This window comes from Chlorocebus sabaeus, chromosome 2 (assembly GCF_047675955.1).
Source record: "Chlorocebus sabaeus isolate Y175 chromosome 2, mChlSab1.0.hap1, whole genome shotgun sequence".
Taxonomy (NCBI): domain Eukaryota; kingdom Metazoa; phylum Chordata; class Mammalia; order Primates; family Cercopithecidae; genus Chlorocebus; species Chlorocebus sabaeus.
Window position 1 is genome coordinate 50,725,726 of NC_132905.1, and position 18,426 is coordinate 50,744,151.

General features: G+C 40.9%; 1 protein-coding gene and 2 non-coding genes across 7 annotated transcripts in view; 1 reads left to right on the forward strand and 2 right to left on the reverse strand.

Moving 5' to 3' along the window:
* The window catches only part of MACROD2 (mono-ADP ribosylhydrolase 2), a 2,124,972-nt gene that overhangs the window by 1,033,736 nt on the left and 1,072,810 nt on the right, over window positions 1-18,426 (reverse strand). The gene's annotated exons all lie outside the window — the stretch shown is intronic.
* Window positions 9,811-9,917, reverse strand: LOC119619542 (U6 spliceosomal RNA). The gene has a single exon (XR_005236006.1). It is a non-coding gene; the product is annotated as a U6 spliceosomal RNA (small nuclear RNA).
* Window positions 11,113-11,219, forward strand: LOC119619540 (U6 spliceosomal RNA). Its single transcript, XR_005236004.2, has one exon. It is a non-coding gene; the product is annotated as a U6 spliceosomal RNA (small nuclear RNA).

Sequence of the window (18,426 nt, forward strand, 5' to 3'; positions counted from 1 at the left end):
TAGTTTTTACATGTGCATTTCAGGTTACAGTGAAGGTCAAAAATTGACCAATTACTGAGTAAATATGGGCAGCTCTGAGTGATAGTTCAGGGTGAAGTGTGGATTTGAGTCTCAAAGTGATCTCTTGGCTCTCAGCTCCTTGAATCCCCCAATCCTACTGTGTTGGGCAATTTGCCTGCAGAATTACCTCCAGCTGCAGCCTCCTGGTGATGCTAGGGTGGTCCATCTGGAGCGGCCGCTGCAAAGACGACACCGGCTGCAGAGGGGTAGGCGCGTCAGGGCTGCGTGCGGAGCCGACGGGAGCCAGGGACAGGCCAGAGGCCCACTCCCTACCAAGTTGGCGGGGCGGGAGCCCTGAGTTCCCGGGTGCAGCTGCAGCCGCCCAGCCACAGCTCAGGACCCAGGAATCCCTGCACTCTTGGGGGTCTGGGAAGCCCACCTGTCGCTGCAGGTTTGGTGCCTACTCCCGCCCCCGGCCTCTCCTGACTCCCAGTGCCCACTCTAATTTCAGAGCAAAGTTGTGGCTAAGCCCAGGCACTGCTGCCACCTGGTTGCGTGTGTGCACACTTGAGGCAGCACTGATATGCCAGCCCCGTGCCGCCTCAGCCCCTCTGGATGTTGGGTACCAACGAGCGTGGGAGGGAGGCCAGCGGGGGCGGGCAGCTTGGTGTGGGCTTGGGCACGAACGGCCTGGGAGCCGTGGATGGCATGTTGATGGCGGGAGGCAGATAGGTTCCCGGGGAGAAAGGGGTGGGTCCCTGGTGAAACCCCACCTTCAAGTCAGGGGCAGCCTGAAGCCTGGGAGCCAGGCTGCCAGTTCTGGGTGGAGTCCGTGACCCAGAGAGAATTTATGGTGCTCCCTCCAGGCTCGCCTATGGCTTCCCATGGACCAATCAGCATGCACTTCCTCCCTTCTGAGCCCAGAAAAAACACCCCGAACTCAGCCAGACTAACACCGATGGTACTAACAGCTGTGGGAATGAGCTACCCATTTCAGGTCTCCTCCACTAGTCGGGATGACCTGCCTGTTGAAAGGAGCTACCCAATATGGGTCTCCTCTCTGCTGAAAGCTGGCCACTCATCAGGACGACCTGCCTGCAGAAAGAAGCTATCCACTATGGGTTTCCTGAGAGCTGTTCTGTCACTCAGGGGAAGCGCCTCTCCATTTTGCTCACCTTCCAGTTGTCCACATACCTCATTCTACCTGGATGCCAGACAAGAACCCAGACCCACCAGATGGCGGACAGAAAGAGCTGTAACATAAACAGGGCTGCAACACGCCCCCCACCCCCACCCCACCCCCACCCCCATCCCCACCCCCACCCCCGCTTGCCACATTGCCGGCGACGAGAAGGAGAGAAGAGCTGCAGCCCTTTGAGGAGCTCAGACCTAGGGCCTCCTCGAGCTAGGGCTGTGACACCCTCTTTGGGTCTCTGAGGTTCCTGACGTCTCCAAGCTTCTGGGTGCCACCACATTCCCCAGCGCCCACAGCGGAAGCCATTTGCAGTGCGCCTGGTCCAGCTGGAGCCTCGCATAGAGCTGGTGCCTGTGCAGGCACCTGGAGCTGCCCGCCCCACCACAGCCTGGCTGTGTACAGTGGCCAGACCCTGAGCTCCCTCACATACCCTTCACTGCTCCGTGCCTGGCTCACCCTTGGCAGGTGTGGGATCTGGGCTGGTAGCGCGAGCCAAGTGCAGCCTGATGGGCCGAGTGGGCAGACCAAGCCCAGCAGGCCCAAGCAAAATTCGGGCAAAGGCACTACCAGCCTCAGAGGTTTCCAGCTGGAAAAGCAACACCCTAGAGATCCTGTGACACTGGGATCTGGGATGAAGATCATGAACTGCAAGACTCAGGATGGGGGACTCACAGCCAGATCCAGTTTTGCTGCCGCTACTTTTGCCCGTAATCTACTTTTTGTCACTTTGACAGGGGCATCTGAATTTGCATTATCTAGAATCTCTACCATACTCCCTAGACTATCTATCTATCTTTCCATCTTATCTATCTATCTATCTATCTATCTATCTATCTATCTGTCTATCTACATTTTATCCTTAGCTCCTTGTCCTCCTTTTTAGTTTGGATGCCTTTAGAAACAGGCCCTGAGCAAGGATGTTGAGCACAAGTAGTGAGAGAAAGATGCCAATAAAATATTATGCAGGTGGGTAGGTGACTGCTAGGGCAACTAGAGCTCAATGCTGCTGCGCATTTCTGGGACATTGTGTAGAACATGCCTGAGAATTTTACCAAAGGGCAATTAAGCAGGAGTAGTTATTCTCCAGCTCCCAAAAGTAGCTCACCAAAGCCTCAAACTCAAACTCCTGAGCTCAAGTGATATTCCGAATACCTGGGACTACAGGCATGCACCACTATGCCCAGCTAATTTTTTAATTTTTTTTTGTAGAGACAGAGTCTCACCGTATTGCCCAGGCTGAGGACTGCTTTAGAGAACATTAATTCCCCAGCACATTCAGCCTGCCTTGTGCAAAGGGCCTTTCCACAGTTCTAGAAAACCGTCAGTCATGGAGATGCAGATGTGGTCAGTCAGAAGTCTGCTGGAGTACACTGGAATGTCCAAGATACACGACCAGGGTGGTTTTTTTTTTGGTTTTTTTTGTTTGTTTGTTTGTTTGTTTTTTTGAGACAGAGTCTTGCTCTGTTGCCAGGCTGGAGTGCAGTGGCATGATCTCGGCTCACTGCAACCTCCGCCTCCTGGGTTCAAGCAACTCTCATGCCTCAGCCTCCTGAGTGGCTGGAATTACAGGCAGGTGCCACCACATCCAGCTAATTTTTGTATTTTTAGTAGAGATGGGGTTTCACCATGTTGGCCAGGGTGGTCTTGATCTCCTGACCTCATAATCCACCTGCCTCGGCCTCCCATTTACCTCTTTATGTAATCACTCAATGAACATTTATTTACTGCCTCCTATATGTATCAGGCACTGTGTAAGGGGCTGAGGATTCAAAACCAAATAAACCTCTTTTCCTGATATTGTTTCTTTGTCTTCATGCACTTGGCATAACCGTGGAGATAAGCTTTTGTACATAAACTGAAATGAAGTGGTCTTCATTATAATGATTGGTGGAGGGTGATGGTTTGTGCTTCTGATAAACTAACTTGAGAAAAGCTTAGTACCTCCACTGTAAAACTCTGACTTGTGAAACTTCTTTCCTCAGTGGTTCTCAAAGTGTGGTCCCTAAACTAGCAGTATCAGCCTCATCTGGGAACTTATTAGATATCAAAATTCTAAGTCCTTCTGAGTCAGAAAGTCTGTGGATGGGCCTCAGAAATCTGTATTTCAACAAGCCCTCCAAATCACTGGAGAATTCATGATAAAGTTTTAAAAATCACTCTTCTAGGAAAACTGACCAATGAATTAATAAGTCTCATGCAATCTACTTCTTGAGACACTGCAGAAATACAAAAGAATGTCTTCTGAATTAGAATGAGAATTTAGGAAGGGATTCCTGGAGGATGGGTAATGCTTCATCTAAGTTCTGAAGGAAGAGTCTATAAGAGGTAGCTAAATAAAAAAGTGGGAGAGGAGACGTGGCAGTTAGGTTGAGGACCTTCTGGAAGAAAGCCTTCCGGAATTCTGGCACTCAAATCCTCCTGGATATGTGCAATTTTCCTCCTCTTCCCTACTTCTTACGTGAACTTGCTCCCCATGCCCTGTGAGCCAGCAGGCTAGCATTGTCCAGCTGAAGTCCTAATCTTGGTTTCTCGGCTTCCTCTGTAGCAGATACGCTGAATTATGTGGAAGGTCACTGTGACATCTGAAGCTCCCTAAGGAAATGACTCACCATTCATGAGTTCTTCCTTGCCCATTTCTCCATTCTCATAACTTGTCATCCTCCTAAGCACCCTGCCTCTGCACAAAACAAACATTTTTTTTTCTAGTTATTCCAAATGCCATGCTCTTTCTGACCTCCATGTATCCTGTAAGTTGTTGTCTTTGACGGGACTGTCCATCTTTACCAGTCATCTGATGGCTAAACTCATATTCACCCTTCACATCACAGCTCAGCCATGGCTTCCTCCATAAGACCTTCCCTTGACCTTCCAGGGAGGTAGGGGTTTTCATTTATTCTCCACCTAACAAACTTCCATATCCCTGTCACAGCAGGTAGCCCAAACTGTTGGTACAGATGGCTATCATTAGAGAGAAGATCCTGAAGCAGTGATCACTTTCTATTCATTGTTACACCCTCAGTGCTAAATGCTGACATCCAGTAGGTGCTTAATAATAAAAGTAACACTTATCAATTGCTTATAATATGCCAGACCTTGCTTGTGGTACTTTGCTTGGACTTTGCTAATTCAGTAGATTTGGGTGTCTAATCCCAGCATTCCTCCTCACTCCACTCTGGGTCTTGTGCATTAGAAGACTCAGCTCTGGCCCTCCTCTGACTGCCCTTCCTCCTACAGTGATACTTTGGATCAAGGGGACTTGTGTATCCAGAGCCCAGGTCCACTCCTTGGCTCTAGGTTTTCGGGCCCCCAGAATTCTCTATCAAAATGGCCTTGAAGCTACTTCCAGGGCCTTTCAAGGCATCATCCACTGCTCTTGCCTCCAGGGACAGTCCCCTAGGTCTGAGGAATGGTCTCAGTCTCCCTTTTGCTAGGGATGTGGATGTAGCTGAATATATGGACCAGGATCTTCATGCACAATCTGGGAGTCCCTTGCAGTGTGAAGAAGAGCTTGGGAAGAGAGGAGGGCCAGCCCTAGAGCTAAGGTCCATCTTCCCCAGGCCACCACATTCCAACATGGGACTCTGAGGAGCTCAGAATTCTACATTTAAACCCAGACCCTTAAACGTTGAAGGTGCATTTGTCAAGGCAGGCAGACAGCACATAGTTTATTCAGCAACTTGTTGCGGTAATTCATAATTTTAAAATATTTAGATAGAGTATTCAGGCTCCATTTATACTCTTATCCTGAAACCCACATATTTCAGGGGTGAGCCCATTCACTCTCACAAAAATTTTTTTTTTTTTTTTTTTTTTTTTTTTTTTTTTTTTTTTTAAATTAGAGACAGAGTCTCACTGTTGCCCAGGCTGGTATTGAACTACTAGGCTCCAGAAATTCTCCCAGCTTGGCCTCCAAACGTGCTGGGATTACAGGCATAAGCCATTGTGCCCGGCTTAAACTTTTTTCAAAAATAGATATTATTTCCCAACCACCACCACCACATTTTATGACTGAGTAAATTAAGGCAAATATAGATTAAGTGTCTCATCTACACAGCAGAGAAATAGAAGAGCTGTCATTCAAACAGCCATTTGGCTCCAGGCCACACGCTCATATCGCCACAGTGATTGAAACATGGTAGCTGTTTCACAGACTTAGGACAGAGCCCTATGTCAGGAACACCAAAATCAAATCTGGTAGACATCAGAGTCTGTTAAAGCTATGGAAATTAGCACTGAAGGCCCAAAGCAGAAACATAATAAGACAAAGAGATGGACAGGCCTATAATAAAATGGAATAATAGGTGAAAACATTTCCTCTTCCTGAGAAACATTTTTAACTCAATTAAACATGTAAAGATGAAAGAAAATATCTTTTTCTCCTGAATCTTTCTGCGTTCCCCCACTCCTACCCCCACTGATGCCACATTTCTGAATCTGCTGCACAATATAAATCACTGTGTAAACCAAATCATTAGGGTTGCCAGGTGTTCAATTTTGAACCAGACAGTCTGGTATTTGAGCTTTCTGCCTAGGAAACAAATAGAGAAAATACCAGTGATTTTTAATTAAGTCTTGTTATTATCATGTAAAGATGAACTTGCAGGAGAACATTCTGCCTGGCTCTTTGGGCTGCACTTGACTCTGAGCCTGATTTCCACTAAGACATCAGTGTCTGTGTAGGCCACACTGAGTGCCCACACTGAGTGCCCAGACTCAGTGCCCTAGCAAGCTGATGAGCTTGGCTCTGAACGTGTATTGGCATGTTCTTACTGGTCAGGCCCATGCAATTGTGCTAGGTCATTTTCTTTTATTGATATCTCCAAAGCTCCTTCAGCAATTGGCAGAGTTCCCTGGGTATATTTAGAAACAATAATAATAATAAAATAAATACATAAATAAGTAAATACTCAGAAGCACATTTGGATGCAGGCAAATGATCCATTGATTAAGAGTCATATGAGTTAACTGAGCCCATAAGTCTACTCATAGCTATTGAATAGGAACAGACAGTAAAAATAAAAAATAAATATATTATTGTATCATTTACAAACACAGAACATTATTCTCAAGTAAAATTCTGAGTCCCAATTAAATCTGGCTCTAGTAACAAGATGCTAGTGTAAATATTTTAAATTAGTGTGGAAATCTATGATAAGAGAATAGCTAGATATCCTTACATTTTGAGGGAATGGTTTATATGGTATTCATCAACTTTCCAAATTGTTGAAAACAAAAGTGTTTGAAGGGGTATTAGAAAAGAATCTTATTTCTTTAAAGAACTTTATTTAACCTTAAACCATGGTAAATGCCTTTTATTTACCACTGGATACTCAAGGAGTTTTAATATGTTCGTGTACATTCAGAGGAAAGAGACCAGGGAAGCTTTTGTTTTCAGAGAACTAATTAATGTTCCCCCTTGGAGGACTGTCCGGGAAATACTAGTCTACCACAGTGTAACTTCAGTTATGAGTTCTCTGTCAGCTAGGTAATAATATTTTAGTTGTACACTCTTTTTGTGAGGCCTAATTCCTTATAACAGAGGAACATACAAACAGCATGCAAACGTATCCCACTAGACAGTTGCAACACAGAATTTATCTTCATGATCCAGGCTTTCCCTTTTTCTGCCTCTCACCAATGCATTACCAAATAAGGAGTGGCTCTCAATGGGTTGAGGGGGATGAATTTTTCCACCTACCCCAGGAGGATATTTGGCAAGATCTGCGTACAGTTTTGGTTGGGAGGTGCCAATGGCATCTGGTGGGTAGAGGCCAGGGATGCCGCTAAACACCCCACAATGCACAGAACAGCACCCCAGCCTCTCCCTACTCCATACCACAGAATTATTCAGCCCAAAGTGTTCGTAGTGCAGAAACTGAGAAACCCTGCTGTACAGATCTTTGGAATAGATAATTCAGCCCATTTGGGTTGTTAAAACTATCAGAAATGATAGTGTAGATCTATTGGCTGGTGTTATCAGGAGCCTCTGAGGACTGGGAAAGGAATAGGTAGAGAGGTAGAGAATTTTCATCTGTGCCCTCCCCTACTCCCTTTTTTTTTTTTTTTTTTTTTTTCCTTTTCCTATTTGTAACACTAAGCAGTAAATTAATTCCTGAGAATAGACCTATTTAGGAAAGTGACACTGCCCAGGCTTCCAGGTCTGGTCAAGGAACTCGAGGAGACCATCAGAGCTGCCTCTTCTGAAGCAAGGAGGTGGATACCACCCAAGACTTAGGCTGATAATATAGGAACTTTGTACTGATTCATTGAATACACAAACACAATCCAATCTCTCTCTCCTATTAATGAGAATTTTTAAACTGATACACAATAAACATTATAAAATATAATTCTCAAATTTTCTAAGATGGAATAATATGGATTTTTTATTGTGAAAATAATACCCCCACTGTGAAAAAATACTCTTCATGTAGTTATATTTTTCTTAAAATTCCCAAGTTTGTAAACAAACAAACAAACAAACAAAACCAACATGGGAAAGTCACCACACTTGAAAACTCAGAATATCATGTTCTGCGTGTTTTGTGTTTAGCTAATGATGAGAAATCTTCTTTTGGTAAAGAATCGTAATTTAAACCTGCATGCCATCCTCATGGGGGGAAATAAGAACTCCCTACAAATTCTATTTATGAGGAGGTTGGTACTTTAGACAGAGGCTCATTTCCCTTGAGGGAAAAGCAATCTCTTGATCGATGGAAATCATTTTTCAGCAAAATATCTACAACACTAAACCTGTTAAAACTAGTTCAATAGTCTGTTCCAATTCTTGTATTAAATAGTAGTATGGAAAAAAATTTTTGTGTCAGTGGTAATCAGGATAGGTATAGAATTATAAAGAAGTTAACTTTGTATTATTCATTTGTTTAGAGAAAAATATGTTTTTAAACATTAAAAATTTATTTTAAAAATATAATATGAATATAAAATGCAATCTAGAGTATCACTTAAAAATTCCCATATGTTTTAACAAATGTTTTTGATTATGATGTTTATATTAAACATCTAATAACTTGCTGACACCATTTGAAACCCTACAAATCACTCAAAAATTAGGTATATACTCAAATAAACCAAACTAATTTAGATTAACAGGTTATTCTAAGAATACATATTAATTTCCTTCCTCTTCCCCTTCCTCTTCTTCCTCCTCTTTTTTTCTTCTTCTCCTCTTCTTCTTCCTTCTTGTCCTTCCTGTTAAAATTCATGATTTTAAAGCTGCTTAATTCTCTCATCTGGATGGAGACTATAAAATAGTAACCTCAAAGAGAAACTTTAAGGATTAAGTAGTGAATAGTAGTATTTTTTAATGCCTAGAATATGGCATACCTTCAATAAATCTCTTTTGATACTAAACTTAGTTCTACAGAGTTACTGCTCTTTGGACCAGAATGATGTAGGGTAGGAGAAATAAATCTAATTAAATTTTATCAGTAATAAAGGTATCCACTATTGAGGACCTATGAGGTCCAGTTTACATGCTTCTTTAATCATTGTGAAAATTCTAGGCTATGAGTAGGATAGGACCTGCTTATACTTATTGAACACTCACACGTTAAATCAGTTAATCCTCACAGGAGGCTTCCAAGGTGGTAGTACATTTATCCCCATTTGACCAATGAAGACACCACAGTTCATGGAGTTCAGCCTGTGTGCTCCAGTGAAAATGTGTGAGAAGTGATCTTTGATGTGTTCCTTGGGTGATATGGTTTGGCTGTATTCCCACCCAAATCTCATCTTGAATTGCAGTGCCCATAATTCCCACATGTCATAGGAGGGAACCCATGGGAAGTAACTGAATCATGGGGACAGGTCTTTCCCATGCTGTTTTCATGATAGTGAGTAAGTTTCATGAGATCTGATGGTTTTCTAAAGGAGAGTTCTCCTGCACACGCCCTCTTGCCTGCCGCCATGTAAGACATGCCTTTGCTTCTCCTTTGCCTTCTGCCATGATTGTGAGGCCTCCTCAGTGATGTGGAACTGTGAGTCCATTATAAATTGCCCAGTCTTGAGTATGTCTTTATTAGCAGTGTGAGAACAGACTAATACAATGGATCATCAACAGGGGGTGATGCTAGCCTACCCTGTGCTGCTTCCACGTGATTAGGAAAGCATACCCTCTCTGGGAAGGCATATCTAAGAGCCAGGAGTGAGGGCTGGAACATATGCAGCTCCTAACCTTTCTCCATAGGGGACATCTATGAATGGTGGCCCAAGTAATCCTCTCAGAATTTTCTGAAGACATAAATGCCCATTTAAAACTCAAAAATATTTGAATGAGCTTATATTTCCAGTTATAGAGGTTCTAAGTGTCTCTCGGGACTTTGGCCCAAGGCTTTTCCTTCTAGAGCTGCCTTCTTAATACTCTGTGCCACTTTTTAGCAAATGATGGCATCATGACACTAGAGTGTACCTGAGGGAACTTAAGCCTGACCTGGGCATGTGGCCAGTACACATTCTCCAAGGTCTTGTAAAAGTAACTGCATCACAGGTATAGAAATTATGGCGCATGACTCTATATGACACACTGGAAAATAAAAAAATATAGAGTGTATATATATAAAATATATATATATATTATATATATATATATATATTTTTTTATGGAATGCTTCACAAATTTCTGTGTCATTCCTGCACAGGGGCCATGCTAATATTCTCTGCATCATTCCAATTTTAGTATATGTGTTGCCAAAGAAAGCACTAGAGACCATGTAAATATCAGAAGTTGCCAGGCGTTGGGCACAGGAAGAGATGGCTAACTGCAGCACATGGCATTTTTGTAGTAGTGGACTATTCTGTATGATACTGTAATGGTAGATACATGTCATTATGCATTTGGCAAAACTCATAAAGCTATGTAATGAGAAGAGTTAATTGCTGCTTACTTGTCATTGTAGAGAACCAGGTCATCTTGTCTTCTTTAGAATATATCACCAGTGTGTGCAAGAATGCTCTAAAATTCTGTCGTGAATGTCTGATTTAAAGATTAAATGTGAATGAGACTGTTACATGAATATAAGATTTCTAAGTCATGTTCATAAATTGTATAGACTATTCTGCTTCAAATAGTCTCTTTCAAGTAAAATTCCATAAAATATGTTCTATCCAACTTTAATGATACAAAATCAAAGTCTACCACCAATAAAAACATCAAAAAATATTACTAGGAACAATGAAAAGAAAGCCAGGAAGTGGAGCCTCTCTGATATTAGATCCTCAATACTTCAGACTGTGAATTGGTATTTAATGTGCAGTTGCCTACATTGGTAGGAACCTGCAATTATAGGTTAATTAGCTAAAATGTCTGTCATGTTTGTGTAACATAGGGATACAACCAATGTCATATACAGCAACAAATAATAATAGCTTCATAATTGCAAACACTCACCATATTTGAGGTAATTCTTTACTAATAAATAAAATAGACAAAAAATATTGGAAAGGATCACATAATGCAACAGTTATTCCTGCTAACTTTGCTTGTTTGCATGCACAGTAGCAGATGTATGGGCACATAAATATATGTATTTATTTTCTTAATTGATAGACTTTTTTGAGTGATTTTTGGCTTACAGAAAAATTGAGCAGAAAGTACAGAGAGTTCCCATACACTCCTCTCCCCTCTTTCTCACTTTCCTCTATTATTAACATCTTGCACTGGTGTGGTACATTTGTTACTGAACCAGTATTGATACACTATTATTAACTAAAGTCAATAGTTTACATTAGGGTTCACTCTTCATGTTACATAGCTCTATGAGTTTTGCCAAAAGCATAATGACATGTATTCACCATTACAGTATCATACATAATATTTCACCACCCTAAAAATGCCATGTGTTCCACCTCTTTCCCTGCCCAATGCCTGGCAATTTCTGATATTTTTATTGTCGGTAGTGCTTGCTTTGGCAACACATATACTAAAATTGGAATGATACAGAGAATATTAGCATGACTCCTGTGTAGGGATGACATGGAAACTTGTGAAGCATTCCATGAAAAAAGTACATATATATACACACACACACACACACACATATGTATACATATATGTATATAGTCTCCTATGTATATGTAAATACATATATACTTATGTGTATATATAGAAGACTATATGTGTATACATATATATGTGTATGTAGACAGTCTCCTATAGTTTTTCCTTTTTCAGAGTGTCATATAGAGTCATGCGCCATAATACACCACTTCCATCAACATCAGACATATATATGACAATGGTGGTCTTATAAGATTATAACACTGTATTTTTACTGGATATTTTCTAAGTTTACACATGTTTAGATACACAAATCCTTAGCATTGTGTTGTATTTGCGTATACTATTCAGTACAGTAACATGTACAAGTTTGTCACCTAGGAGCAATAGACCATACCAATATAGCCTAGGTGTGTAGTAGGCTAGATCATCTAGGTTTGCAGAAATCACTCTGCGATGCTCACATGATGATAAAATTGCCTAACAAAGCATTTTTCAGGACCTATCCCTATTATTAAGTGGATCATGACTGCAGTTGATAGCAGATAATACGTAGCTTTTTCAAATTGGCTTCCTTTACTTGGCAATGTGGTGAATCTTCTTTTGACTTTGGTTTTATTTGAGACAGAGGCTTCAGGAAACAAATATGATCACAACATAGAGTGATTTTCAAAACTCACATAATTTTTTTCAGATAGATCTTATGGAAATTTCACTGAGACAGCTTCTAACTCCTCTCTCCTAGTGTCTCAAGCCATTTATCCATTATCCTTAAAGTATAGATAGAAGTATCCCAGGAAAAAATGTTGATAAGTCCTTCCTTAAGATGACCTTTCAGGTGAGGACTTGCGAAATTAAAATAACACAGTAGTGGCTTCTCCTAGATTCCATGAGATGTAAATATCCACATGAGATTTTGCAGCAGAAGTAGGCAAACTACAGCCTGCAGGTCAAATCTAGCCTCCCATCTCTTTCAATATAACCCAGATGCTATGAATGCTTTTTATCAATACCCATTTATGATCAATTTGATGACAGGGAAAACTAATTTTGAACAACAATTAAGCAAAATGTTACCCACCCAAAAATGATTTAATCCTTTTCATTACTAGAATAAATTTTCTTTCTTATTTACAGTTAATATTTTAAGTAATATATTCAATTATTATTATGTTTAATTTCATCAATAAAATGTTTGTAAAAATTTGTTTTCTCTCTTGCTAATATCAGTACCTACACAATATCCTCAATTTTACCTCTTGGTGAACAAAAACTAAAATACTTATTCTTGGCCCTTTATAGAAAGTGTTTGTCAATCCTATTCAAGAATAGTCAAATGGTCTCTAACTTTGTTTTTTTCTTCTCCCCTTCATTTTTTCTTTTATTCGTAATATGCCCTCATCTAATGGTATCATTATGTTCTAGAAGGCACAGTTAGTATGACCTGGACTATGAAGTAATGAAAAGGTTTAAAGAACTCTACCCTTGGGCATTAAAGAAGGAAAGCTGTCTGTTAAGTCAAGAGTCTAGAAAAGGAGGCCATAAGTGGTACCAGCTTTTCCAGGCTTTGGTAAATATAGACATCTCTATTTATTGTTGTTTGTCATAATCTCTCTGCTTCTCATATGGGCCAGCAGGGGTGTAGTGGAAAAACGCTTTGCAGTTAGACAAACCTGCCACCCACCAGCTTCTGGACTACAAACAACTGCTCATCCTCTTTGCATTTCGGGGTTTTAAATTTTGTTTTGGCTTGTTTTTGACTTACAAAAGGGGTTATTTCATTGACTAAATGATACAACGTTCTTACACAATAGAAGCTTATAACTTTGTGTAGTTGTAAAGTTTTAGGTCCTAATGTGAATTAAATGTTTTCTTCCTTTCTTATTTCCAAGAAAACTCTGTGTTGTGTGTGTGTGTGTGTGTGTGTGTGTGTGTGTGTGTGTGTGTCTGTTCGAAGGCAGAAGGGAAAACTGGAATAATAGTCCCATTACACCTCCTGGCTTAAAGGAGAGCAAACCCAGCAAGGCGTCTATATTCAACCGTTCTGTGTTACTATAAAAAATACTTGAGACTGGGTAATTTATAAAGAAAACAGGTAAATTTAGGCAATGATTCTGCAGGCTGTACAAGCATGACACCAGCATCTGCTCAGCTTCAAGGGAGGCCTCGGGAAGCTTTTACTCATGGTAGAAAGCAAAGGAGGAACAGGCATGTCACATGGTATGATGGTTAATACTGAGCGTCAACTTGATTGAACTGAGGGATACAAAGTATTAATCCCGGGTGTGTCTGTGTGAGTGTTGCCAAAAGAGACGAATATTTGAGTCAGTGGGCTGGGGAAGGCAGATCCACCCTTAATCTGGTGGGCACCATCTAATCAGCTTACAGCGAATATAAAGCAAGCAGAAAAACACGAAAAGGAGAGATGGGCCTAGCCCTTTAGAATATATATATTCTAAACCTGTGCTTAGAGCTCTCTCTCTCTCTATATATATATATATGAGATATCCCTATTTTATATATGATATATATCCTATTAATTCTGTCCCTCTAAGAGAACCCTGACTAATCTAGTAAATTGGTACCAGTACAGTGGAGTTGAAAAGATCCTCAAAGATGTGGAAGCAACTTTGGAACTGGAGAGCAGGCAGAGGTTGGAACAGTTTGGAGGGCTCAGAAGAAGACAGGAAAATATGGGAAAGTTTGGAACTTCCTAGAGACTCATTGAATGACTTTGCCCAAAATGCTGAGAGCAATATGGATAATAAAATTCAGGCTGAGGTAATCTCAGATGGAGATGAGGAACTTATTGGGACCTAGAGCAAAGGTGACTCTTGTTATGTTTTAGCTAAGAGTCTGGTGGCATTTTGCCCCTACCCTAAAGATTTGTGGAACTCTGAACTTGAGAGATAATTTAGGGTATCTGGCAGGAGAAATTTCTGAGCAGCAAAGCATTCAAAAGGTAACTTGAGTGCTATAAAAGGCATTCAGTTTTATAAGGGAAGCAGAGCACAAAAGTTTGGGAAAAGTTGCAGCCTGACTATGTGATAGAAAAGGAAAAGCCATTTTTTGGGGAGAAATTCAAGGCAGTTGCAGATATTTACATAGGTAGTAAGAAGCCTAATATTATTTCTCAAGACCACTAGGAAAATGTCTCCAGGCCATGTCAGAGAACTTCCCAGCAGCCCCTCCCATCACAGGCCCAGAGGTTCAGGAGGAAAAAGTAGTTTCATGCACTGGGTCGACGGTCCCCATGCTGTGTGCAACTTAGGGACTTGGTGCCCTGTGTCCCAGCTGCTCCAGCCATGGCTGAAAGAGGCCAACATAAAGCTTGGGCTGTGGCTTCAGAGGGTGTAAGCCCCAAGCTTTGGCAGCTTCCACATGGTGTTTAGCCTGCAGGTGCACAGAAGTCAAGAATTGAGGTTTGAGACACCTCCTCCTAGATTTCAGAAGATGTACAGAAATGCCTGGATGCCCAGGAATAAGTTTGCTGCAGGGGTGGTGCCCTCATGGAGAATCTCTGCTATGGCAGTGCAGAAGGGAAATATGGGGTTGGAGCCCCCACACAGAGTCCCTACTGAAGTACCACCTAGTGGAGCTGTGGGAAGAGGGCCACCGTCCTCCAGACTCCAGAATGGCAGATCCACTGACAGCTTGCACTGTGTGCCTGGAAAAGCCACAGACACTCAATGCCAGCCCGTGAAAGCAGCCACGAAGAAGGCTGTACCCTGCAAAGCCACAGGGGTGGAGCTGCCCAAGGCTTTGGGAATCCACCTCTTGCATCAGCATTACCTGGATGTGAGATATGGAGTCAAAGGAGATCATTTTGGAGTTTTAAGATTTGACAGCCCCGCTGGATTTCAGACTTGCCTGGGGCCCTTTAACCCCTTTGTTTTGGTCGATTTCTTCCATTTGGAATGACTGTATTTATCCAATACCTGTACCCCCATTGAATCTAAGAAGTAACTACATTGCTTCTGATTTTACAGGCCCATAGGCAGAAAGGACTTACCTTGTCTCAGATGAGAATTTGGACTGTGGACTTTTGGGTTACTGCTGAAATGACCTAAGACTTTGGAGGATTGCTAGGAAGGCATGATTGGTTTTGAAATATGAGGACATGAGATTTGGAGGAGCCAGGGGCAACATGATATGGTTTGGCTGTGACCCCACCAGAATCTCAATTTGAAATGTACCTCCCAAAATTCCCACGTGTTGTGGGAGGGACCCAGGAGGAGATAATTGAATCATGGGGGCTGGTCTTTCCCATGCTATTCTTGTGATAGTGACTAAGTCTCACAAGATCTGATGGGTTTATGAGGGATTTCTGCTTTTGCTTCTTCCTCATTTTCCCTTGCCACCATGTAAGAAGTGCCTTTTGCCTCCCAACATGATTCTGAGGCCTCCCTAGCCATGTGGAACTGTAAGTCCAATTAAACCTTTCTTCGTTCCCAGTTTTGGGTATGTCTTTATCAGCAGCATGAAAACAAACTAATACACATGACAAGACAGGAAGCTAGAGAGAGAGGCGGCAAGTGCCAGGCTCTTTTAAACAACCAACTCTTGTGTGAAGGAATAGAGCAAGAACTCACTCATTACTGTGGGGAGGGTACCAAGCCATCTAGAGGGATCTGTTCCAGTGTCCCAAATACCTCCCACTGGGCCCTACTTCTCACATTGTGATCACATTTCTACATGAGATTTGGAGGGGACAAACATCCAAACCATATCAGGATTGACTGTAGCAGCTGAGAACAGGAAAGGAGAATCAGCTGTCTGAAGCCCAGGACAGTTACAGAAAGAAAGAAGGGACTTTGAAGGGTCATCTAGACGGAGAAGTTACACACCACACCCTGCTGCCCTCCACCCATAACATGTGATTGTATTTTCATCATTTCTTTTCATGACTGTTATAATACTCTAAGTATTCTCAGGAAGTATTCAAGATAGAAGGATTTTCATTAACACCCAGAAAGTGAACTGTCCTTGTCTAGAAACAAGAGTCTGTGACCTTTAATTCTTGCAGACATAAAGAAAAAGACTTCAACTAGAGGTTTTTCAAGAAAGATCCACACCTTGGATGAGGCAGAGAATTCAGTGTACTTAACGTGCAAAAATGAAAAGGCTGAGTCAGGGTTTGTTTCTGCCAAATAGAACATGGTTCCAAGAAGCTTCCATTTTTTTAAACCTGTGCTTAGAGCTCTTTATGTCTGGTTTATGATCTTGGCTCCCTTCAACTCAACATAGGCCTATTCAAGGACACCCAAGAGGAAAACTATATGCTCAAATAACCATCTTGCTGCTAAAGCACATGTTTTTCTATAAGCATTTTGCTTTGCTTCCTGCCATACTTCTAACAAGAAATCTATCAACACAACAGAACTGGTTCAGTGAGGGGCTGACCTGTTTCATGAACATCAGTTCCAGAACCTTTGTTTTAAAAACGTGAAGACACCTAGAACTCAGTAATTATGTCCTCTTTCGTAATCTTAACCCCTGTTGCCTTCTTCCAAGTACTGAAGATTAAAGTTGTCACTAAATACAGTGGTTTTCACAATTAGAGTGTATGGAACATGAACTGGCAAGGAAATTATATTTTGCATGCTTGTGCTTACCGGGAAAATTGTGTGCTGGGGGCACTATCAAAAAAAAAAAAAAAAAAAAGAAATATATAGATAGGAAATTAAAAATGTAGAAAAAAAATTAACAACCAGACTTTTAGAGTGCTCAAAAGTCACAGTACAGTTTTAAGCATTAATAACTTTAGATGTATAAAGGTTATGTAAAAACTTATGAAACTATGATTTGAAAGTTCAATTAGTAAGTTTCTTGTATAGTCATAGAATTCTGTGACTCTTGAATAATAAATCTGTAATTTAAAGTTTGGTTGCAGTTCCTCTGAAGATGCCAAATGTTAAATAAAACAAAAAAAAAATCCAAAATAAAAAAAATATATTAAAAGTTCAAAAACTAAATTACTGTAAAAGAAGTTTGCATTATTAAACATTTATATAATAGTGTTACAAGTATTGGTGTTTATACTGTTGAGATTATTACAGCTTCTAAGATTTTTGGGACATCCTGAAATCCTGATCCATTCTAAAAAGATTCAAGTAGCACCGCAACATGTCATACAGTGCTATGTAGTGGGACTTAAAAACGAATAGGTGCTGGTCTCGCTTTTGAAGAGACCAACATTATACAAAAGTATTACAAAAGAGTACAATAAAAACTGGGTTTGTATAAGGTGGAATCTCATCAAAAAAAGTTTATGGACCACATCAATATCATATATTCTATAAAACGTATGAATTTAGGTCTTACGATAGAATTAGGCTTTTGGGCTGGCAAATCTATTACGGATTATATAACAGTACTGAGGTAGCTTAGATTTCTGCTTTTTACAATCATTTACATACAATTATGTTTCAGAAGCAATATGGAATGTGTGAATATGCAATGCACATATACACTCACACACAATTCACTGGAGGAACGCCTGTTTATTTTAGCGAGTCAGTACGGAGAAAAGCATGTAAACCACAAGCTTAATACAAGGCCACTGTCATGATTTTAAGGGTATCCTTTCAACCTGTGTTAACTCTGAGCCCTGGTGATCATTTACTCTGACTCCAAGTTATTAAAAGCATCTCCAACATATAGTGCACATGATGTTTGTTTTTAATCATTGCATATAATAGATTTCACATGGGGAAGAAGTTGGCAAATATTTTAGACTATAAAAAATCTTGATAGTTGGATAAATGCTAGTGTGCTGCCATTTCCTTCACGTCACCATAAAAGCAGGGCTTTAAAGGCAATATTTTAATTTCCTGAGAATTCTCGCCGTGCTCTACATTTGAAATGGGATGGGAAACGCCACTTGTAATAACATTTTAATTTTAAACTTACTAAGAGTTATGCCATCATAAAGGTAAATGTCATAAACTTTCTTTAAAAGATGCTGCACATCAGACAACCGAGGGGAAATATAAGACTATATGGTGGTTTTCATGTCAAGCATCATTAAAAGGTATTTGATGTTCACAGCAGAACTATGACTTTCAGACTGTGCCTGCATAAAACCAAAACAAGTGGTCAATTTGTTGAATAGTCAACTGCACACTGAATGCCATATGGCCTAAAAGGAGAGGTGCATGGCCATGACTTTCATTGATATTTGGATCCTGAGCTACAGGCAGGAAGAATGTGT